This window comes from Cucurbita maxima, unplaced genomic scaffold (genome assembly GCF_002738345.1).
Source record: "Cucurbita maxima cultivar Rimu unplaced genomic scaffold, Cmax_1.0 Cma_Scf00011, whole genome shotgun sequence".
In the NCBI taxonomy this organism is placed as follows: domain Eukaryota; kingdom Viridiplantae; phylum Streptophyta; class Magnoliopsida; order Cucurbitales; family Cucurbitaceae; genus Cucurbita; species Cucurbita maxima.
Window position 1 is genome coordinate 5390932 of NW_019272027.1, and position 24290 is coordinate 5415221.

General features: G+C 40.2%; 1 long non-coding RNA gene across 1 annotated transcript in view; it reads left to right on the forward strand.

Moving 5' to 3' along the window:
• Window positions 1-7839: 7839 nt before the first annotated feature.
• The window catches only part of LOC111486549, a 17945-nt gene continuing 1494 nt past the window's right edge, over window positions 7840-24290 (forward strand). The window contains exons 1-2 of the long non-coding RNA XR_002718900.1: window positions 7840-7929; window positions 16126-16129. This is a non-coding gene — a long non-coding RNA (uncharacterized LOC111486549). The remainder of the gene's footprint in view (window positions 7930-16125; window positions 16130-24290) is intronic.

Below are 24290 nucleotides of genomic sequence, written 5' to 3' on the forward strand. Positions count from 1 at the left end.
TTGCTGAGTCTGATATCAGTGGCGTATTTGAATCAGCCTGTGTATAAACAAATAGTCTTCGAAAAGACGCCTCTTTCTTGTTTTATTGTTTTGAGGAACTGAAAGATTAACTGATTGAGCTACAACCACAACAGCCCTAGGCAAGGGAGAAAGACACCCAAGGAAAAGGAACCAAACAAGAATGGAGAATAAGCTAGACCTACAATTATCACTGAGACCACTTCAACAAGTGAGCTGTAGGCCCGGGCTGGAGAGGGAGTTCAAGTGGCTCTCCTTCGTCTGTCCTTGCCTGAGACTGTAAAGATTCCACCGCCTCTCCCAGTGGTACCTACCGAACATAGGACTCTTCCTGAGGTGAGCTTCTCTACCCATTTATTTGTTTTCAAGCTAACAAGGTTTAACTAAACTAAAGCTGATGTCCATCTTCATTCTCAGGTACCAACTCCACAAAGTGTCGGACTATTAGGATCCACCATGTCTACTCAATCCCCTAAAAGTGTGCACTTAACATCAAGGAGTCTACTGGCAAAGCTTTCAACAAGGATTAACACCCCTTTTTCAGATGCTGATATCCCTTAACCTTTGACTTGGCTGTTACCTCGTTCTGCAACAACAAAGGAGGGCATTGAAAGACTACCTTTGCCTGTAATTTGAGGCTATCCATCAATCGGATGCCTTAGTTTGGCAAGATCGAGAAGATAGCTCGACGATAGAGGTTGTCGCCACCACACCTCCCACTCCTTTCGGCTTCAGAGTAGTGGTGCACTTATTAGATCCTTACAGTTAGATGTTCAGGCTTACAAGCACTGAGAATCAGAAAAAGCATTCTTCGCAAGATCAGACAAGTACAGGTCTGGTGCCCAAGTCAGATTCTTTCAAACCTTCAATGTGAACCCGTTGTATACGTCTTATAGTTGTATACGTATTATATAAGAATCAGGCCCCTAAATGCAGCACAGCAGTGATCTTATATACGAGACCCTCAGATCAAATTACTAAGATTGCGGTTCATTTAGCTACCCGTTTTGGTGTAGCTTGGGGGTCCCTCTCCCTAAGCGAACCATTCGGTAGACAAAGTTTGATCTTTCACACAAAAAAGTAATATAGATTAGATTCTCATCCATTTCGGGAAATGTAAGCCTATTCTCAAAGAGATAGGTATGATCGGCTAAGCTAAATTTGAGCACTAAAAAGGAAAATGGTATATGGACTGCCTTTCCAACTAAACGATAGAGAATATGAAAGCCTAGTAAATTTCTTTCTGAGAAATGCCTCTTCCATAATTGAATACCAGAACATTCTTTCAAGAGAAACCTTCGAACTGGGGTGGGGGGATATAATTGAAATTCTTTTTTCTTTGTTAGCCAGAGAGATTGAACGACATTTTAGAGCAATCCCCTTTGGCATACATCAACTTCGCCCTGAGATATATGAATATATGGAAGTTCAGTTATTTTCTGTACAATACAAAGAAGATAATCAATCCAAGAAGCCTCGCTGTCAGACAGGCCTACCAGGAAAGGCTCATACAATTCCTTGGGGAGGGCAACCAACATAACCAGTTTGCATTAATCATTCATAGAAGATAAAAGATTTGCGATTACCAGATGGCTTGTGAGTTTGATCTTCTGTTCGGTAATTCCACTCTCCTTTTGTACTTTTCGTAAGGGCCACCACTCCAAAAGCCTGATTCGCAGCTCTCTAACTCAGTTACGGGTCTAGAACCATTGTTTTATGGTTCAATCAATTACAATTCCTCCTATCCTGTAAAGAAAAAAAAGAGGTTCTCTATCTTTCTTTTCCTTTTCTTTTGAGACTCCGTTACCAGTCATCGTAATCGTAGGAGGGATTTCCCTTGATCTTATTTGATTATAACTCCCTCACTTTCTAAGAAGCTACTTTTCTGTGACCCGGGATGAACTACTCTCTCGCAAAGAGCCTTCCTTCTATTCCTTCATGCCACAGGTGCATAGAGGTTGGAGCTTTGACCCGAAGGTCTTGGAGCTTTCTTCGATTATCAGATGAATACGAGAAAATGTGTCAGGAATGCCATAGAGGTCACAAGGTCTCAAATTCCCTGACTGACAGTGATAGGTCAGTGAATTGCTGGGGATTGGACCAAGGCAGGTCTGCCCGAAAGCTCAAAGCATCAGGCTCTTGTCTAGCTCAGTCTACTCTAGGCACTCCGTCTTTCCCCCATATACCTTCTTATTTGAAAAAGTGTATCAGACTCTCGATCGAATGCGACTGCACCTATCCCTGCTTTCTTCGGAGCGGTAGGATTGGGACGCTAAAATCCCATGTCCTTGTAAACCCCTAGTGAACCAATAGGTGGGAGTAGAGAAACCTTGGATCGAGAAGCTAGATAATGATAAACGAGAGTAGTCAGAAGTGCGGAGCTTCGGGCTCAGGGAGCACCAGGTGCTTGTTTATGAAAGATTAACCAGGCAAGCAAGGAAAGTCAAAGTGTTTATGAAAGGTGTCCGAGTGAAAAAACTGACTTAAACTTAGTGCTTGTGAGACCGAGTGAAAGAAGGTGAATGAGTTTACAAGAGAGTCAATTCAATCCTCATTTATCTTGTGAAAGACAGAGTGAAATCAGGTTCAGGTTCAGTAGCTCAGGGAATAAAGAATCAATAGGTTCAGTAGTGATTGATAATTAATCTTGAGGTGAGTCTTAGTTTACTGTGAAAGAAGAAATAGGTTCAGGATCATTCATCTTTCTTCTTTCCTTGAAACACTTTCTTTTACCTTGTCTTTGAGTTAAAATGACCTCAAAAATAGGGAGAGGTTAATGAGTTTATTGTTCAAGAGTCAATAGGTTCAAGAAGGGAAGGAGAGGTTAAGGCAAAGAACTGACTTAAACTTAGTGCTTGTGAGACCCATAAAATAAGGAAGGTAATCTCAGCCTATTTACCGAGTGAAAGAAAAGAGCTACTGTACTGAATTCACTCATTTACCCAGGCAAAGAATAAATAGGAAAAGAAAAGGAGAGGAGGTTATAGTTCCAGAAGGAGAGAAGCTGCTTTACCCAGTAAAAGAAAAGAGCTACTGAATATGCTTTACCTTTTGAAAGAATAAATAGGAGAAATAAGGAGAAAGAATCCATAGGGGCAGGAGTTTACCTCTTTCCTTCCTGTTCAGTCTCATTAAAGGTGAAGAATAATTAATAAGGAGTCTTTGTTTACAGCCGAGTAAATTCATTTTATATGCTTTACCGACTGAAATGGCCTAAAACATAGGGAGAGGAGTCAAAGAAGAAGAGAAGGAGAGAAGCTAAGCTTACCGAGCTGAGTTCAATCAGGAAAAGGGGAGGGGGTCGGTTGAGTATCATTAATCTTTCTTCTTCTTTTACTACTCAGGGAGAGGAAATGAATTAGATTAGCTGCTTTACCTCCGAGTCAAAGAGTGAAAGAATCATCCTCCATCCCTCGGTTACGGTGAAAGAGTGAAATGGCCTAAAAAATAGGGAATATCGTCAAAGGTTCAGGATCAAGATTAGTTAAAGAATAACTCACACACATTAACTGATGGTAATACTAGTTCAGGAGAAAGAGAAGTTCAATCAGGTTACGGAGAAGAGAAAGAATGAATGAATGAATCTTGCTTTCATCTTGACTTAATACTGAATTACCTATAGCCCTCAAAATAGGGTAAAGCATCGATTTTAGCCAAAAAAAATCAGGGAAGGATAGCTTTTTTTTATTTATGGTCTTTAAGAGTGAAATCAATCAGGTTCATGAGTTTAAGCAAGAAGGTTCCGGTTCAGGAAAAGGTTTTCGGTTTCATCTTGAGTTGAGTCTTGACTGACTGTTCAGGAGTTCAGTTCGTAAACTCTTTCGTTTCGTCTCTGTTTACCGTTCAGGGAGAGTCAAAGAGTGAAATCAGGGAAAACATCCCTAAAAATAGGGAGAGGATAGGATTTTCTAATTCATGGTCTTTACAAAAGTTCAATTTGTCGAATAAAGAGTGTTTATAGGAGAAATCAATATTTCATTTGATTCTGAAAGAAAACAGAGTAAAGGAGAATGAATCTTGTTGAGTTGAGTCTTGAGTTGAGTCTTTGTTCACAATCACTTCCTTAGAATAACGAACCATAACAGAACAAGGAGCGAAGCAACTTTACAGTTCAATCTGGTTTAGAGGAAGGAGAATGAATAAGGAGTCTTGAAACACTTTCTCATCCAGCCAACCAACTGCTTTACCGAGTTAAAGAGTGAAATCTGTCGAATGAGTGAAAGAAGGAGAATGAGTTTACTGTTCCTGAATAAATAGGATCCAGATGAGAAGGAGTCTTTCATTCAGTAGCTCAGGGAATGAAGTAGCTCATTCATATAAATAGGATCCAGATGAGAAGGAGTCTTTCATTCAGTAGCTCAGGGAATGAAGTAGCTCATTCATCAAAAAGGGAAGAAGCTGCTTTAATAGGAGTAAGTAGCTCTCCTGGAAAGCAGCTAAGCTAATTCATTGAGGATTGACTGACGAATTACCTCTAGCCAAAAATATCTCAAAAAATAGGGTAAAGCATCGATTTTATCCAAAAAAAAAATAGACAGAAGATAGAAAAAATTAATTAATGGTCCTAAAGAGGGAAAGAAGGAAAAGGTGAAAGAAGGAGAGAAGCAATGAATGAGACAGAGTTGTAGAGGTTCATGAGTTCAAGGGAAGGTTTTCGGTTGATTCCTCTTTTACTGTTCAGCGAGAATGAGTAAATGAATGAATTAGCTGCTTTACCGAGTTCAATCAGGGCAGGAGATAGAGTCAAAAAAAGGTGAAGGGGCGAAGCCACGAGCGAGACTGAGTTCAATCAGTCAAAGAAAAGGAGAAAGAATCAATAGGTGAAGGATTGAATGAATTTAACTTTACCTCGTGAAAGAAGAAATTCTGGTCAGGGAAGGAATAGAGCTTCAGGGAGAAGAAGAAAATGCAGGTGAATTAGCTTCTCTTTCTTTCTTTCTCTTTCTATAAAGGAGAATTCATCTTATCTTGTTGTCTTGCTTTCGTCTTTCAATTCTCTTTGATTTACTCTCCTGTAAAGAATGGTTCTTCAAAGAGCTTTACCTCCAGAAATAAGCTCAGGGAATAGAGGTTCAGGAGAATGCATGTTTCATTTGATTTTCCTAGGAAAAGATTTGAGGTCTCTTTCCTTCTCAACTAATTACCTCGAAAATGGACGAAAATATCCCTAAAAATAGACAGAAGATAGAATTTCAGAATTAATGGTCTTTACAGCCAAATGAATAAGGAGTTTCGTCTTTCCTATCTCTTTTTGATCTTGTTCAATCAGGTTCAGGAGAATGACTCTTGAGTTTCGTCTCCCTTCTTTCATTCTCTGATTCTTCTTTCTTCTCCCTGAATTGATTCTTGAACTGTAAAGTCGAATTAATCTTGAGTTGAGTCGAATTCATCTTGAGTCTTTCCTCGACAGTAAAGCAGCTAATTCATTGATTCTTCTTCTTTCATTCTCGTCAGGTTCAGGAGAAAGATCAGGTTCATTCGCTTCTCTTTCTATCACTGTAAAGTCTCATTCTTCTTGTCTGAGTCTGATTCTTCAATCAATTCATTCTTTCACTGTAAGCCCCTTCAATCAGGTCAGGGAATAGAGTCAAAGGTTTAAGGTTGAGTCGAATTCATCCTTCTTACCTTACAGTCTTGTAAATGAATTAGCTACAGAATGAACCTATTTTTCTTGTTTTCTCTTTCGTCTTGACTTCTAGAGCTTTCCCTTGTTCAAGAGTGAAATAGCCTAAAAAATAGGGACAAGTGATTGAGTTCAGTCTCGTATCGGTCGTAGTAGCGTTAGCGTGCCAAGCCCTACCGTGTTCGATGAGTGAAGATTCATCTTTTTTAAGCAGAAAGAATATGAATGCAATCAATCTATTCTTTGATTAGCCTGTTGCCAGTGCCCTCTTCAAAAGCGAAGATCCTCTGTCAATCTCTTTCCCGAAAAAGCAGTTAAAAGACCTATGGAAGTTTGGATTCAACCCTGCAGGAACCATACCATAAACCATAACCATATCATAGATGAATAAATATCCCAGTTTTCGTTGACCGTGAAAAGCCTGACGGAGAATATGGTCTATTCTCTAGGGCATCCGACAAGAGAGCAGCTATTGAAGACCTTGGAAGAAATAGCTGAAAGGTGGAATCCATATCCGCTCTAAGAAAAACTCTCATTCAGATAAATGGCTAAGCCTTATAACTACACTAATCGATCTCTTCCCAAAAGGAGCGAGTCATAAAAGCCAATTCATGCTGCTAGTACGTGGGAAGCGGGCCGAGAGAGTTTAGGCCTTAGCAGCTAAACGAAAGAAAGGGTTCCACATCGAAGGATGAAGACCTATAGCATCTTACTCAGAACCAACAAGAGACCTCTGAAAGATATAACGACTATTGAGTCCGCTGATTCCGCTTTGGTCGTAGATTAACTACAAGGAAGGTAGAGTCCAAAAAAGCACAAAATTGAACCGATGCAACAACGAGATAGGATTCCACATCTGCTTCTGCTCGACCTTCAGATTCGAAAGAAAATAGGTAGGTTAGGAAACCCATCCTTGCCAGTCAGGATGAAGGGGCTTACTAAATGAATGATTAACACTGTCTATTTGCTACTCTGACTAAATTAGTTGCGAACCGCTAGCTTACTCTTTTAGTAAGGCATGCTAGAACCTCCGCTTGGAAGCAGCACCTCGCCTTTCTGGACTTAGCCTTAGGCCTTAGAACTGGACCGAGTCTTGCTTCTTTCACCAGTGATAGGGGCGACCTCGGCTTTCGAACCGAACGTAGTAGCAGCTTCGCCTTTGAAATCGGAGACTGTTCCAATTTCCTACTGAGATAGGCAAGCAACGACTTTTCTTTAAGGAGCGTGCAGCGTTTATAAACAACCACAGAGATTTTCTCTCTAGTCTTTCTTTTTTGTCAATGTTGAAATTGCATCATCTCAAACTTCATCGAACCTAGCAAGAAAACCTGTACTTCTTTACTTCTTTCCGGTTAGTTCAAGAAGGGCCATCCCATGCTGTCCTACCAAGTCCCCGTGCTTTAATGCAGTCCACGGTTATTAAGCCGCTAACGCGCATCTGAGAATATCTGTTTCTGTTAATTCCTCTTCGGTGTCGGATCTTCCCTTATCTGTCAATGATAGCCTTCGCTTGAAAGCATTACTTAAACTTTCACTTTACAGTCCATCGTTCAGCTTCAACTTTCGTACATACGTAACTAGCTTTAAATAGAACCTTGGCTAAATTAGCAGCTATCAACTGGTTGACTGACAGTTAAAGGAATTTCAAAGCAAGTCGGATAAACTGGCAGGCCATTGATGCTAGCACTTTCTCTTCTTTCCAGGTTTTCTTTTTCGATTTTCGGATAAAAGAGTGGAGTTCCTTCCTATCCCTATCCAGCAACTATCAACTATTAACGATACCAACCAGTTCCGAATTAGCATTAGGCATTCATCCTCTTTCGGGTATTTCAAACAAAACCTGCTCCTAACGAATCGACTCTTTCTTTCCTGCTTGTAAAGTTGCTAGTACCAAGGTAAACCAAGAATTATATCCTTTATCTACATCTATAATTCAATAGTAGCTTTCCATGCAAGTGAAATAAAAGAATACGAGCTAAGCGAATGGATTCCATCCCTATCTTTTTCTTTTGTACCAGTTAATTAGCTGAGAGTTCTTTTCATTTTTGCATTTGACTGCCTAATTCTCTTTCCCTTCCCCAACCTCTAATAAGCTATTTATCCTAATTTAGGATACCGATACTAAGCCTTGCTTAACTAGGGAATTACAACTTGTTTTTCTTCTGTAAGCTGTAAAGAATGAACTCTAAATAAGGATCTCCTGCTTTCAGATTCTCAATATACTAGAATATACCTAATCAGAGTCGAGGATAACTGGCTCATCAAAAAGAGTGAGAGGTGCTTTCCATGTAAGCTTCTATTTTTGTCAATTGAATTAGTTGCTTCTAAAGTTCTAAGGAAATCTCCCTTAGTGTACTCTCGAGCTTTCAGAAACGATCTTAGCCAAACATTGACTTTAATCAAACTTTTGGCGCTAGCTTTTCAAAACATATATAGCTTAATGAATGCTAATGCTATACACTAGTAATATCTAAATTCAGAGTTCTTCTGAGGAAGACATGGTAAGGGGAATTTCATCCTGCCTAATATCTTTATCTGAAGGAAGGCTAACTCGTCTTCTGATACAAGTCACCCAAAGGTCACATGCTTTGGGTGACTTAATGAATGCTAATGCTATACACTAGTAATATCTAAATTCAGAGTTCTTCTGAGGAAGACATGGTAAGGGGAATTTCATCCTGCCTAATATCTTTATCTGAAGGAAGGCTAACTCGTCTTCTGATACAAGTCACCCAAAGGTCACATGCTTTAAACAAAGAATTCGTTCTCTCCCCGCCGAAGAACAACCTGAAAGTCATCCACTTAGATTAGCTATATATATCAACACTTTTGGGGCGAATTACTACGTTCCGTCACACAAGTGAGGGCTTGATTTAATAGGGTTATAAAATGGAATCTTCTATTGCCTCTGACTTAGAATATATAATATAATACAGGAATTACAACAGCAGTTATAAGAAAAAGAGATCCCTTACACTATAGAGACTTCTACATATTACATGTATATCGCAAGGTATAGAAGAATCTTCTCTTCATTATAATGTCAAAGAGATCCCTTAAAGGTCGACCCTTTCACTCTCTTTTTTTCTTTCTTTTTGAAATAACCTAGAGCCAGCCACAAAAGAAATTGTGGAATACCGTCGGGAAGGATTGATTTTCTCTTGTCAAGAAAAGAAAGACTAAGCAGACAATGAGGCAAAGATAGCAGACTTGCCTCGATACAGGAAGATAACATAGGGACATTGCTCTGGACTAGTTAAGTAGTTGACTTACCTCTGCTTGGCAAGCTCCTCTTTTCTCTTAGTAAACTACTATACATATACATATTGTAAACTCTGCTTTTATGGAAGAGCCGACTCCACGAGATAAGGCTTCCGCTAGGGGATATGAGGCTTTCGTTCGATACAAAAGATTCATTGGGTTTTTTTGGCTTACTAATCCGATAGAAGAAGAATCACATGTATGCGTGCTAAGCGGTGGGCAAGCGAGGATAAGCAAAAGCTATGGAATATCGTCTTTCCTTCCTTTGGCATTCAGCATTCAGTAAGTAGGTCAAGCAGTAAGTAGGCTAAATAGGCACTTTTGCCCTGAAATCCTCCTTTTAGGACAGAGGGGAGTATTGACCACTTACTTTTTTTCATGCAAAAGAATCAGTTTTGAATATTAATAGAAGAATGGTTGTTTAATATCTTTCTTCTATCCTATTTAGTGAGGGAGAACTTATAGATAGTAATGCTGCAACAAATTTGAGCTCTTAACAAATCCCCCGTGGAGGCAGTCTTAGAAAAGCATTGAAGGAGAACTACGCTCTTACAGTTGCACGAAAAGCAGCGTAAGCGAAAACAGGAGAAGTAGAGGAGATGTAGGGAGAGAGGTCTTTCATGGACCAGATCCCACGAGATTCTGACTGATAAACCAACAACGTTTAATGATGAGAATTTCATCTTCCATCTAATGATCAGAAAAGGCGTTAGACATCAATAAAGAAAGAGCCCGTATCAAAGAAATCCTATCTCTCCACTACTTTCCTCTCCTTGTCATTCAATCCCACTTCCTCCACGTATCACTCGACTTTCAGTCCTAAGTGGAGCTACCACATGTAGAAACCTAGCTACAGCTACCAAAGCTTCCAATAAAGCCCTCTCCGTTGGAATGGAAAGAAGATACGAATCTTGTGTAAATTTGCATTTCACTATTTCTATTTATTGGAAGAGGATGGGAAAAGGACTCTCGCTCCTTGTACGCCATGCCCCCATTTANTAATATCTTTATCTGAAGGAAGGCTAACTCGTCTTCTGATACAAGTCACCCAAAGGTCACATGCTTTAAACAAAGAATTCGTTCTCTCCCCGCCGAAGAACAACCTGAAAGTCATCCACTTAGATTAGCTATATATATCAACACTTTTGGGGCGAATTACTACGTTCCGTCACACAAGTGAGGGCTTGATTTAATAGGGTTATAAAATGGAATCTTCTATTGCCTCTGACTTAGAATATATAATATAATACAGGAATTACAACAGCAGTTATAAGAAAAAGAGATCCCTTACACTATAGAGACTTCTACATATTACATGTATGTCGCGAGGTATAGAAGAATCTTCTCTTCATTATAATGTCAAAGAGATCCCTTAACGGTCGACCCTTTCACTCTCTTTTTTTTCTTTCTTTTTGAAATAACCTAGAGCCAGCCACAAAAGAAATTGTGGAATACCGTCGGGAAGGATTGATTTTCTCTTGTCAAGAAAAGAAAGACTAAGCAGACAACGAGGCGAAGATAGCAGACTTGCCTCGATACAGGAAGATAGCATAGGGACATTGCTCCGGACTAGTTAAGTAGTTGACTTACCTCTGCTTGGCGAGCTCCTCTTTTCTCTTAGTAAACTACTATACATATACATATTGTAAACTCTGCTTTTATGGAAGAGCCGACTCCACGGGATAAGGCTTCCGCTAGGGGATATGAGGCTTTCGTTCGATACAAAAGATTCATCGGGTTGTTTTGGCTTACTAATCCGATAGAAGAAGAATCACATGTATGCGTGCTAAGCGGTGGGCAAGCGAGGATAAGCAGAAGCTATGGAATATCGTCTTTCCTTGCTTTGGCATTCAGCATTCAGTAAGTAGGTCAAGCAGTAAGTAGGCTAAATAGGCACTTTCTTGCCCTGAAATCCTCCTTTTAGGACAGAGGGGAGTATTGACCACTTACTTTTTTCATGCAAAAGAATTTGGAATATTAATAGAAGAATGGTTGTTTAATATCTTTCTTCTATGCTCTTTAGTGAGGGAGAATTTATAGATAGTAATGCTGCAACCAATTTGAGCTCTTAACAAATCCCCCGTGGAGGCAGTCTTAGAAAAGCATTGGAGGAGAACTAAGCTCTTACAGTTGCACGAAAAGCAGCGTAAGCGGAAACAGGAGAAGCAGAGGAGAGGTAGGGAGAGAGGTCTTTCATGGACTAGATCCCACGAGATTCTGACTGATAAACCAACAACGTTTAATGATGAGAATTGAATCTTCCATCTAATGATCAGAAAAGGCGTTAGACAGCAATAAAGAAAGAGCCCGTATCAAAGAAATCCTATCGCTCCACTACTTTCCTCTCCTTGTCATTCAATCCCACTTCCTCCACGTATCACTCGACTTTCAGTCCTAAGTGGAGCTACCACATGTAGAAACCTAGCTACAGCTACCAAAGCTTCCGATAAAGCCCTCTCCGTTGGAATGGAAAGAAGATACGAATCTTGTGTAAATTTGCATTTCACTATTTCTATTTATTGGAAGAGGATGGGAAAAGGACTCTCGCTCCTTGTACGCCATGCCCCCATTTAAAGAGCTTCCTTCGGTTGCCTTGGATTCAAAGGATTCAAAGTAGAGTCACTAAGTCCCAGAATCGGTGAACTCACAATTTTGTAAATTCACTCTTTATCTGCCCTATAATATCAAATATAAGTAATGATAGAAAGTGCAAAACGTGATCGTTCCCGTTTGCATGGATATTTTCTTTTATTTGCCATCTGTAACCTGTCGTACGAGCTACCTTTGCTATAGAAAGAGTAAATACCCTTCAGCCTTGTTTTTTGGCCTCTAACCTTCGTTCCTTTGATGTGGCTAAAGCCCGATGCAAGGTTCTTTTCTAAGACCAAAGTTTGGAGCTAAAGCGCATCCCGAGAAAGCTAATTTGATACACACAGTTTACCCGTCATTTATTGGGGGTATTCTGACTAATACTATATACTACTACTAAATACTAGAAATAGAATATAAGTAATTTGCTGGCACTTTCATCTAGTTAAGAGAGCCTTTTGCCATGCCCGGTTGGGGGTGAAGAGTTGGGTTGGTGATCGACTACCTCTACTTCATCTTCATATACTTCTAATGATATAGATATGGAGCCTCTTCTCAAGCAGCCTATACCATGATTCAATCTTTCTTACTAGGGATGTTTGGCGTTAGCTCAGTTGCGAATAGCCTGAAATATGAAATGTTAATTAGCCCGTGGCTACTTCACTCTTCAACTCGGGATGAAATCAGCAACATCAATATCTTAGTTAGTGAGAAACTCTAAAAGTCTAAGCAGCCTTAGCTCATCAATTAACTCATCGGTACGCCCCTGACTCTAACTATAGTCCTTACTTACCTCAGGAGATAGCTAGGGGGAAAGGACGGGAGAATAGAAAACAAGACGAATCCAGTAGGCCTGCTATTTGAAAGAGATTCATTCCTCCCTTCTCATTCAAAGTCAAGGCCATAAATCTAAATCATACAATTGAACAGTCACCTCAACCATTGCCTCTTAACTGTCTGATAGAGGACTGAAGCAGGTCACGAAGACTCAAAATAGGCTTGTGTCAATTAGACTAACTAACTTCCTTACAGACCGGATCCCACTTTAGTTAATTCAACAGCTGCTTCCAGGCCTGCCTTAGATGATGCTGGAGAGATGGGGAACTCTTTGTTTGTCTCCCATTTGGGTGTAGGAAATTTAGCCTATGGAAGTCAGAGATATGGTATCCCCGATTTTGGAATAGATTTACTACAGGTAAAAGACTTGATAAGGATTTGGCCGTGAATCCAATGGGGAAGTGATTTGGCTTTCTAAACTTTTCCTTCCTATGTTCCCACGTGATCAGTTAAGAGTTGATGCTTAAAACTCGGGCGGTGTAGTAAGAAGACTACTTCTACTTCCTAGCCTCAGGGCTTGCACTAGTTATAAGTTATAGGAAGTGGGAACATAAAGAGGACATTTAGAAGTCAATAAAGAGACGAAGTCTATCCCATACTGAATATATGGATATATGGCTTCGACTCTAGGAAGGAAAAGCAGTTCAAGCAGTCGAATCGGTAATTGCATAATTTGCTATTCCTTCTTTTCTTCCATGAGGAAGCGAAGAGGTAGCGTGTAAGTTTGACTAATGCAACTAGTCGGCCTGAAGGTAATCAATTCTCATGTAAGAACCCCTAGTGGCCTGGTTCGTTTGTGTCTTAGTCGTGGAAGGGGCATTGGCTTAGTCTTGAGACTCTTTAACTCCCCTCAGTAAAAGAAAAGAAGGAAGGAATCCCTTTTCGTTCTTTCCTCAGTTGATGTCTGAGAAGTTGTAGATCGAGTGAATGTGGTTGCAGGTTTAGCGCCATCCCCGAAGCCTTGAATTTAGGTTGACTTTGCTTTCTTCTTAGTCTTCCATCTAGTAGTGGAAGGCGTGTCTGGGAATCCATCCTCGTAGAATAGGGAAGCCAGCCTTTCTTCAAATACCACGGCTCAGGGCCAGACCACAGGTCCCTTGGTGCTATGGGGATCTGCCACATGGTTGTTGCTGAGAAAGATTCAGGAAGGGTAGAACAAGAGGAGGTCGGACCCGTCCTCGTCACAAAAGAGGAAGCAAATGCAGTCAAGAATTCCGAGTAGGCTCCTAATGAGGAGGGCGGACTTTCTCTCCCCCGATAAGGGAAGGTGGTCGGGAATCAATTACCACTGTGATTACATGCACATAAGTGTTAAGGAGGTTGGCAGAACCTCTAAAGCCCCTACAAATAAAAGAGCTCACCAGAGGGAGCAATCCACCTGGTCTGAACGAACCGTTCGACTGTCACTTGGTGACTCAATTGGCCACTATTCCTGCCAAAATTTAAATGTACAAACTGCTACGTCTTTCTCCTAAAACCATAAGGCAATAGTCAAAGCTCTCTCGAAGTCTAGAAGACTGTCACTTAAATGAAGTCGGGTTGAAGCTAAAGGGAAAGGGAAAAAGAGTCAGTCAAGTTCATGAGGAATGTATGGCAACCAGAGAGTTCCCAGCCGCCAACATAGTCTTTTCAAAGGACACCCATTTCTATTGTACATCTGGGCTCTTGACCACTCACTGTGGGGCACTCATGGCGAAAAAAGATGACGAAAGGTATACCCTCATTACTAAAGAAAGGGTAAGTTCTTTCGGTAGCAGGTTTGATTTGATCGAACAAAACAAGAGCAAGATGTATCGTACAAAGGTTTACTGAGCTTTAACAGAAAAGACTTTATTTGATTCTCAGGTGGAAGGACTCACTAGCAGGATACAAGGATCCGATCCCTACTGGAACTTGACCTATCCCAATATCCTTCGCTACACACTCTCAGCCTTCTTCATTCAACGAGATAGATGGGAGGATAAACTTCATTGAAAGAGTCTCGAGGCTCCCTTATACCTTAGACAGGATAATAGGGCCACAAATACATACGACCAGCTCAGATGGGAATAGCATATAGTTGGAAGAATTCCTTTTTGATTAGAGCAGCCTGGTTTAAAAGAGACGGGTGATTCCGCCCGAGGCTTAAAAGACCAACCTTCAAAGTGGCCTTCTCCTTTAAGTGAAGAGTCACACTACCTTCCTTTGGAAATACTGTAGTATAAGGAATTGATTGACTCTTAAATCAAAGAAGTGTATAGCTTTGACATCTATACTACTGACATTGATGCCCGAAGGCTAAAGGGAGACAGCTGGCAACATCTAACTCTTTAGACCCAGACTAACCCCCTGATTAAGAACGGGAATTAAAACGGTTGGAATTTTGTCAGGTCATTAAGAAATTAATAAGAAGGCTTGCCTGTCTTCCATCTTTGAAAGCTTGAATCGGCCCACCCAATAAAGAAACTGAAAAGGGACTTGACTCAAAGCTCTCGAATGTCTTATGCAGATGGATTGTGACATCTCGAATAGATATATAGAGTTAGTGCATTACGACAGCTAAACCAATACCGCCGATATCCATAACAAAAGGAGTAACCATAAGGATAAGGTTGGTTAAGTTGGGAAAAACTACTGTGGGGAAGGTACGAAGTCGATCGAAGAGAAGTGGAGAAAAGGAGGGCAGGTTAAACATAGTGTTTGTCTCAACTTGGAATTCCAAGCGATTATCTTACCGAGTATAAAGAGTGAAAGAAGAAGAAGAAGAATCCATCCATCAATAGAATAGGCTCAGGAGTGAAAGAAGGTGAAGGTGAAGTAGTGAAGGGAATACAGGTTCAGGTTCTTCAATGAAAATTGCTTTACTGAGTGAAAGAGTGAAAGAATAAATGGGTTCTGGTTCAGTAGCTCGGGGAATAGAGTAGAGGTTCAGGAAATGGAATTTTGAGACGAGAAGAGGAGAGGAAAGAAAAGCAAAGAGACAGAGGTTACAGAATAGGTTCAAGAATCAATAGGAGAAAGAGAGAATATGCTCGAATTAATGTTGAGTCTTACCTTGATCTTTTTCTTTGACCTTGTTCAATCAGGTTCAGGAGAATGAAAATAGCTTTACCAAGTGAAAGAATCTCATTCCCGATTTTCGCTTGAGTCTTGACTTCCTCATTACTGAGTGAAAGAAAAGAAAGAGTTACGTCACCTATTTACCTTGTGAAAGAATAACAAACTAGAACTGATAATAACTCACAATAACATATCTCTCATTAAGGATCAATATCAAAGCCAGAGCTAAGATTCTCGGTTTACAGTGAAAGAAGGAAAAGAAGAAATAGGTTCATATGCTTTACCTTGTTCAAGAATAGTGAAGGTAATGTAATAGAATCAAAATATAATAGAATAAATAGGAAAAGAAGCTTGTCCTTATTCAAGAATAGTGAATGAGCAAAGCTGAGGGTTTCGGTTTCTTTTTCTTTTCTTTAATATCCTGTCAGGTGAAGTAGCGAAGGGAATAGAGGTTCAGTAGTTCAAGAGAATTCATTTTTCCTTAAACCTGACTTAAAGAAACAAACAAAGAAAGACCTACCTATTTAGAATAGAACCGAGTGAAAGAATAAAGAGGTGAAGGATCATTCTTGTTGAGTCTTGACTTGATGAATAAGGATCAAGAATCAATAGGAGCCGGTCAGGTATTTAAGTATAAGGTTCAGGTCAGGGCATATCAGAAAAGGAGTTTATAGTTCAATCAGTCAAAGGGGAAGGAGTTAGTAGGGCTAGGAGAAAGAGAAGTTAAAGAATGAATCTTGCTTGAGTTCAGTCTTGAGTTGAGTGTTTACAATTCAAGATCAATAGGAAGGGGTCATATCGGAAAAGGAGAGAAGACAAAGACTAAGTTTATGAGGTGAAGGAGAATGAATCTTGCTTGAGTCTTGACTTCCTTAATTCAAGAGTGTTTGAAGGGAATAAAAGAAAGCTAGCTCGGCAAGGGAATATCGTATAAGGTTCATCAGGTCAGGGCATATCGGAAAAGGAGCAAGAGGAAAGAAAAGCAAAGAGAATAGATCGAGTGAAGGTGATTGAGTTCAGTTCGTAAACTCTTGAGTCTTTCTTCGGTTACTGTCTGGATTTGAAGGGAGAGTCCATTCAATACGAAGTGCTTTACCTCCTGAAAGAATAACTAACGCGAACAAGAACTGAAGGTCATATCGGTTCAGGAAGAAAGAGACCTAGAAGGCAAGGGAATACAGGTTCAGGGGAAGTAGTTCAACCCTTGTTTACAGTTCGTTCAATCAAACACCTATTTATTCTATTCTATTTACCGAGTAAAAGAGTGAAAGAAAGGAGAAGAAAGATCAGAGCTAAGATTCTAAGTTGGATAGGTGAAGGAGAAAGACTACTTACTATTTACCTCCAGAAATTAGGGAAACAAACAAAGCTAGAACTAAGACAGAGAGGCAATGGAATTGTGAGACTCGCAGGCAGAGGAGAGAAGCAAGCAGTGAAAGAATAAATAGGTGAATGAATGGGCCAAGCCACTTTACCGAGTTGGACATGTTCAGGAGTTAAAGAAGGGACAAGTGATTGAGTTCTGTCGAATGAATCTTTGTTACAGGAGAGTCAAAGAAAGAATCATCCTACAGTTTACCTTAATAAATAAGGCAAGGGCATATCGGGGAAGGAGTTCAAGAAAGAACAAGTGATTCCGTTCGAAACTCTCTTTCGGCTTTCCTTACTGTTCAGTCTCATTCATTTGATTCTTCTTTTCTTCAACCCATTTATTTACCTTGTGAAAGAAGGAAAAGGAGTGAGCTTCTCTTTCTTGCATTTGTTGAGTCTTGAAAGCAGAAGAAGCCGAGGTTCAGGAAATGGAATTGCTTTACCGAGTTGGAGAGATTCAGGGGAAGTAGTACAGTCTCATTCTTCTTGAGTCTTGACTTGATTCATAAGGAGAAAGAGAACAGACCGAGTTTAATCAAACAAACAAATAAAGACCTATTCTATCTATTTATCGAGTACTAGAATAAAGAAATAGAAGCCCGAGGGGAAGGAGCGAGGTTCAGGGAATAGAGTCAAAGAAAGGGGAAGGAGAAAGAACATAGAGTCAAAGAAAAGTGAAGGATCAAGAACCAAGCAAGCAGTTTAGAGCCGAAGGAGAGAAGTAGACTAATAGTTTATGAGGAAGGAAAAGGTTCAGTAGTTCAGTCGAATGAATCTTGAGTCTTGAGTTGAGTCTTCAATCAATTCATTCTCTTCTTCTTCTTTCGGTTCAGTAGGTCAGGAGAATTCATCTTGCTTAGGTTGAGTCTTTGTTTACAGTTAAAGAATAAATGGGTGAAGGAGAGAAGCCCAGTGTTTGAATAGTTCAACCCGAGTTCAAGAATCATCCTCTAGTTTACCCCGTGTTTGCAGGATTTCTTATTCTTTTGTTTCCGGTAAAGGTTGTGTTTGAGGTTTCGTCTTGACTTCCTATTCAGGAGAATTCATCCTTCTTCTTCTTTGACAAGGGGTAGTAAATGAATTAGCGACTTTACCTCCTCGAATAGTGAAACCGAGCGAAAGAATAAATAGGAAGAAAAGGATAATTCATCTTGAGTTGAGTCCTCATTCACAGTTCGTTCAATAAAGAAAAGAGCTACTGATACTGAACACCCATTTACCGAGTTTGTTCAGTAGTTTAGGAGGTTACCTTGCTCAATGACAAATAGGGAATATCGTCAAAAGAAAGGTGAAGGAGCTTGACCTTGTTCAAGAATAGTGAAGGAGAAAGAATCAATAGGTGTAGGAGTTCACTCTCATTAAGGATCAAGATCAGAGCTAAGATTCCCAGTTTACTCTTCAAGAAAGAAGGGGAATGAGTAAGTAGCGAGAGGAGCGAAACAATGAGACCCTAAAATAGCTTGACCTATTTACCGAGTGAAATGAAAGAATAAATAGGGAGAGGTGAACAAGGAGGTAAGGATCATTCTTGCTTCTTTCTTACAGGAGGGAGAGGCAAAGAGTGAAATCAGGTTCAGAAAAGGTTAATTAATAAATCAAGGTTCAAGTTAAGGTTCAGGTCCTGATTCTAGCTTTACTACCTCCTTCATTCAATAAGGGAAGGGAATAGAGGTTCCGGGGAAGGTTCAGTCGCTTCTCTTTTTTCTCATCCTGCCTCATTACCTAAGGTTGACGAAACTTTACAGTTATATGGAGCATCAAAAGAAGAATTGAAGCAGCTGTTGTTAGTTAAAAAGCTCTAACGAAACTTTACAGTTATATGAAGCATCAAAAGAATGAATTGAAGCAGCTGCTGTTAGTGAAAAAGCTCTTACGAAACTTTACAGTTATATGGAGCATAAAAAGAATGAATTGAAGCAGCAGCTGTTAGTGAAAAAGCTCTGACGAAACTTGACAGTTATATGGAGCATCAAAAGAATGAATTTCCTATGCAGCTGTTAGTGAAAAAGCTCTTACGAAACTTTACAGTTATATGGAGCATCAAATAAATAATCAATGGTCCTTACAGGAGAATGAAGAAAGTAATTTGAGAAGGAGGAGAAGGAGAATTCATAAGGAGTCTCCCTTCTTTCTTTCACTGTAAAAAAAGGAGTTCAGTCTCTTTCCTGTCCCTGAATTGATTCTTTCACTGTAAAGGGGCGAAGCTGCTCGACCGGTAGGGAGAGGAGAATGGGTCTTGTTGAGTCTTTCCTTCCTGTTTCGTCTTTCCTTACTGTACAGTCTCATTCATCTTTCATTTTCTTCTCCCTTACACTGTCAAGTTTCATTCTTCCTGAGTCTTGACTTCCGACAATGAATAGGTTCAAGAATACATAGGGAAGAGTTGAGCATATTCAATCCTTCTTTCACAAGGTAGGTAAAGCATATTCTCTCATGTCCCTGATTTAACCTATTCTAGAGGAGTGAAGGAGAAGGAATCTTTCGTCTTTCCTTTCAACACTTTCTTTTACCTCGTTCAATCTGGCTCATTCATCTTGTCTTGTCTGTCTTGCTTTTTAATCAGTCTCTTTCTTTCATGTATTTCTAGTCCTGTTCAGTCGCTTCCCTTTCCTTCCGGTTCAGTAGCTCTTTGTTTCATCTTTCGTCTTTCATGAATTTACTCTCCTGTAAAGAATAACTAGGTTCAGTCCCATTCATCAATAGGAGCTTTTGGTCAGGTCATAGAGGTTTAGGTTCAGGTTCTTCTTCTAGCTTTACCGAGTTTTTGAAGGATTTCTTATTCTTTCTTGTAAAAGAGTGAAATCAGTCTCATTCTTCTTTCGTCTTGACTTGTTGGAGAGGGGCAAGCAATGGAATAGCTTTACCGAGTTTACGAGGTTCAGGGTCAGGAGAGAAAGAAGGAGAGAATATGCTCTCATGAATAAGGAAGGAGTATTTCTCTTTTTCTTTGTCAAATCAGGGGAAGGGGAAGGAGTTTACAGTGTTTGAATCAATAGGTGAAAGATGGATCGTGAAGTAGTGAACTCGAATTCAATTCTTGTTGAGTCTTTCCTTTGATTCTAGCTCGAACTATAAAGGAGAAAGATAAAGGAGTGAAGAAGCCGGAGTGAAGGATCATTACTTGTTGAGTCTTTTTTTCCGAATGCATTACCTAGATCAATCAGGTTCAGGTAGAGTCCATGAATTAGATTAGCTGCTTTACCCTGGGAAATGAAAGAATAAATAGGGAGAGAAGTTCAGTCTCATCTTCTTTTTCAGTGTTTGAAGGTGAAGGATCATTCTTGCTTCTTTCTTTACAGTTCGGGAAAGAAGGAAAAGAATAAATAGGTTCAGGTTCAGTAGTTCAGGAGCGAAGCAGGCAGCTTTACCGACAGGTTCAGGATCATGAATGTTCAGTCTCATTCTTGCTTCTTTCTTACAGGAGGGAGAGACAAAGAGTGGTTGAAGGGAGAGGTTCACAATCACTGATAATAACTCACAATAACGGAACAAGGGGCGAAGCAAGCCTATTTACCTCCCTCGTTCAATCAGGAAAAGGTTCAGGAGTAAGTGAGGAGAAAGATTAGTTAAAGAATTCATCTTGAGTTTCGGCTTTCCCTTGTGAAATGGCCTAAAAAATGGGCGAGGAGTCCGTGTTTCGTCTTGACTTGTTTACGTGGTGGAATAAATAGGTAAAGGAGAATGCATCTTTCGTTGAGTCTTTTCTTCCTAATTACCTTGTGAAAGAATAGAGAGTCCATGAATTAACGGTAGCGGCTTTACCTTGTCTTTAAAGGAAAAGAACAAGAACTGAAGGAAAAGGAGTTTACCGAGTTCAATCTGTCTCAGTCATAAGGAGTATTGATCTTTGATAGTTCAGGGAGAGTCCATGAATATGCTCGAATGAATAGTGTTTACAGTGAGTGAAAGAATAACTCACAATAACGGGAATATCGGAAGAAGGAGTTCCATCAGGTTCAGAAGTAGAAGTCACAGTCCAGGCAGGCAGGAAGGAGTTTACAGTTTGTGTCGTGTTTGAAGGCTCAGGGTCAGGAGTTTACTCTCATTAATCTTGATTTCAGTCTTGACTCTCCCTGATTTCACTGTAAACTCGAATTAATCTTGAGTCTTGACTTACAGTTCAGTCTCATTCATCTTTCGTCTTTCCTTTCAACACTTTCAGGTCCACGAGAGAATATGCTCTCTAGAATCTTGAGTTTCGTCTTTCCTTCCTGTTCTGGCTCTCTCATTCATCTTTCTTCTTTTTTCCAGTTCAAGAATAAATAGGGGAAGGTTAAGTAGTTCAGGTCATATCGGTTCAGGTTCAGAAGTCATAGTCCTGTTAAACTCGAATTCATCTTTCATTTCGCCTTACAGTGAACTCGAATGAATCGGAAAGGTGCGTAGCAGTGAGACCGAGGTTACAAAGAAGAAATAGGGGAAGGGCATATCGTGAAAGAAGAATAGTCCTGTTTACCCTGTTCAATCAGGTTCGTTCAGTAGTTCAGGATCATTCTTGTTTCATTAGATTCTCCCTTTATTCTTGAACTGGAAACTCGGATAGGAGAGTTCCTTCTTTCATTCATTTACTCCCCTGTAAAGAAAGGAATATCTTATTCTTCTTCTTGCCTTGCATTCTGTTCCGGTTCAGGTTCAGTTCAGGAGAGGAGGACGTTGATCAAGTTTTTCCATGCCTAGTTCTAGTTTCGGTTAATGACCCAGAGCAGGCTACAGATCTATACCAAGCCCGTTACGCCATAATTCATTGAGGTTGATCCCGAAGTGACGTTCGAAATCGTAGCAATAGTCTGTCTCTATTTATTCACAGAATGAACGAGAGTTTCACGGGATTTCATTAACACGTCTCGACCAGAAATCCCGCTCTTCGCAAGCATACCGCTTTCAGTTCAAGAATAGGTAGCGGTTTTAAGGAAGACTACCGAGCTCATGGATAAGCGCCTATCATCTCTATGCTCATTATGACTTTAGCTTTTCCTTTGATTAGTAGTATTAGCGAAAGCTCGCTCGACTTAATATAATAATAGCTGTCTTACTCGACTTGCTTACTAGCTGCCTTTCTGACTAATATAATAGACTGACTTGTTTGTGAATGAATAGTTCTAAACTGAGTACACTAGGAGAATAGTAGTTTCCTCTTGTTTCCTTTTTATGAACATGTAATGATCAGCATTCCTTCTTTGGAAACCCATCTTCGTCATAACCTTCATATCTCGAACCAAGCCGGAGGAGCCGAGGAGATATATGAGGCCCTCGCCTTTTTTCACCTTCAAACTTTCTCTTCCTCCCCTTGAGCTCGAAACCCTGGTGGAAGACGAATAGAAACTCGTGTAGGTCTCCATGAAGAAAGGCCTTTTTTACATCGAGCTGATGCAGTGACCAAGATCCATTAGCTGCAACTGACAGAATGACTCGTATGGAATTTTTGTGAGTTTGCAGGAGAAAATGTTTCGAGATAATCGATGCCATCCATAGGTTTGTGTGAAACCTTTCGCCACAAGACAAGCCCTCTCGATAGAGCCATCAGCTTTGTGTTTCAGGGTATATACCCATAGCCAACCGTACGTTTTTTTGCCTCTTGGTAACGTGATCAGTTCCCAAGTGTCGTTCTTCCTTCTTTAGAGCCTCTATTTCTTCTATCATAGCTTTCTTCCACTGAGGATGATTGAGGGCTTCTTTCAGGAGGGTATCTTCTCTTCTCGCTGAAACAAAAGCTTGAAAGTCCAGAAGCTTGATAGGACACAAAGTTCTTAATAAGGGGTTCTCAGTCAAATATTTCTTTTCTTTCTTTAAGGAAATACAGATAAGAAAGAAAAGAGGAAAAGAGTCAGTATTGAAAGACAGATCGATCAAATATCTTTTTTAACGAATTGCCTGATTGAGGCAGTTTATTGAGACTTGTTACTAGACCAAGCAAAAATTCCCTAGAAGAGAGCTTAAAGAGGGCTGAAGCTTAAGGAAAATAGACCATAGAAAATCAGTCCTGAACTCCAGAACGAAGGGGATAGATTGAATACTGTCTTCGTCTTTCACTACTGACTGAAATTAGCCGAGATCATATAACTCTTTATCGAGGATGTGACTATAGTCAAAATAGGAGAATATTGATAGGGTTTATAGCAAGACTGGGAGGAATATCTGAAACACGTAGAGACTGACTGTTCTAGAAGCTCTGCGTGAGCACCAGCTTCAAGCCCATACGGAGTTGTGGAATTTCAACGAGGATGGAGAATGCTGATTTGAATAGGGAGCCTGAAAATCAGATCTATTCGGCTTGCGCAGGTAGGCAGCTTTCCAGCCCATATATGTTTTGATTCAACTCATGCTAATTTAGAATATCGGAAGATTCCAGATAATAATGCTCAAATTGGAACTCTCAACAACCCGGGAAATCAAATTCCAGACGAATGCAAACAGAAAATGATCAAAGATCGCAAGAAGTGTAGCTCCTGACATCACGGAAAAGACAAGGGGATAGCTTCAACGACGAAATGAAAATGGGGGAAGAAAAGGTAAGGTCACAAATAGAGTGAAACCAAGTCAGATTGTAAAGGCATAATGATAAATGATAGTAGGGTCGGCCTCGCCCTCCGAACCGGACGTGAAGGCTCATCTGACTGCTCTTGATAAAATCATTACTTCATTCCCGTCACTACGGATTGATTGTCCCTAGACCAATACTTGGAATGGATGGCTACATCAGTCTATTCTCCAACTTTTCTCACAAGCAAGACCTATAGAATGAGCTTAGATTCATCCATACCGTTTCCAACCTACCTCGCTTGGTGCATTAGTGGAATGCTTTCTGACTGTGGGATGATAAGAAAACTTCCATCCTCGTATGAAGGAATTCCAAGAGTATAGAGTTGATGAAATATGAATAGCTAAGATTAACTAATGCCTTTTCTTTCTATTGCTTTTTAGCAGATGTAGGCGACAGACAAAAAAGGGAGCTTGGTTGATGTGGAATAATCAATCCTTCGGTCTAGTGAGCATATATGCCTCCTTCGCCTACGGCTTCTAGCCTTTTTAGCTTCGCTACCNAGTTCTAAACTGAGTACACTAGGAGAATAGTAGTTTCCTCTTGTTTCCTTTTTATGAACATGTAATGATCAGCATTCCTTCTTTGGAAACCCATCTTCGTCATAACCTTCATATCTCGAACCAAGCCAGAGGAGCCGAGGAGATATATGAGGCCCTCGCCTTTTTTCACCTTCAAACTTTCTCTTCCTCCCCTTGAGCTCGAAACCCTGGTGGAAGACGAATAGAAACTCGTGTAGGTCTCCATGAAGAAAGGCCNACCAAGATCCATTAGCTGCAACTGACAGAATGACTCGTATGGAATTTTTGTGAGTTTGCAGGAGAAAATGTTTCGAGATAATCGATGCCATCCATAGGTTTGTGTGAAACCTTTCGCCACAAGACAAACCCTCTCGATAGAGCCATCAGCTTTGTGTTTCAGGGTATATACCCATAGCCAACCGTACGTTTTTTTGCCTCTTGGTAACGTGATCAGTTCCCAAGTGTCGTTCTTCCTTCTTTAGAGCCTCTATTT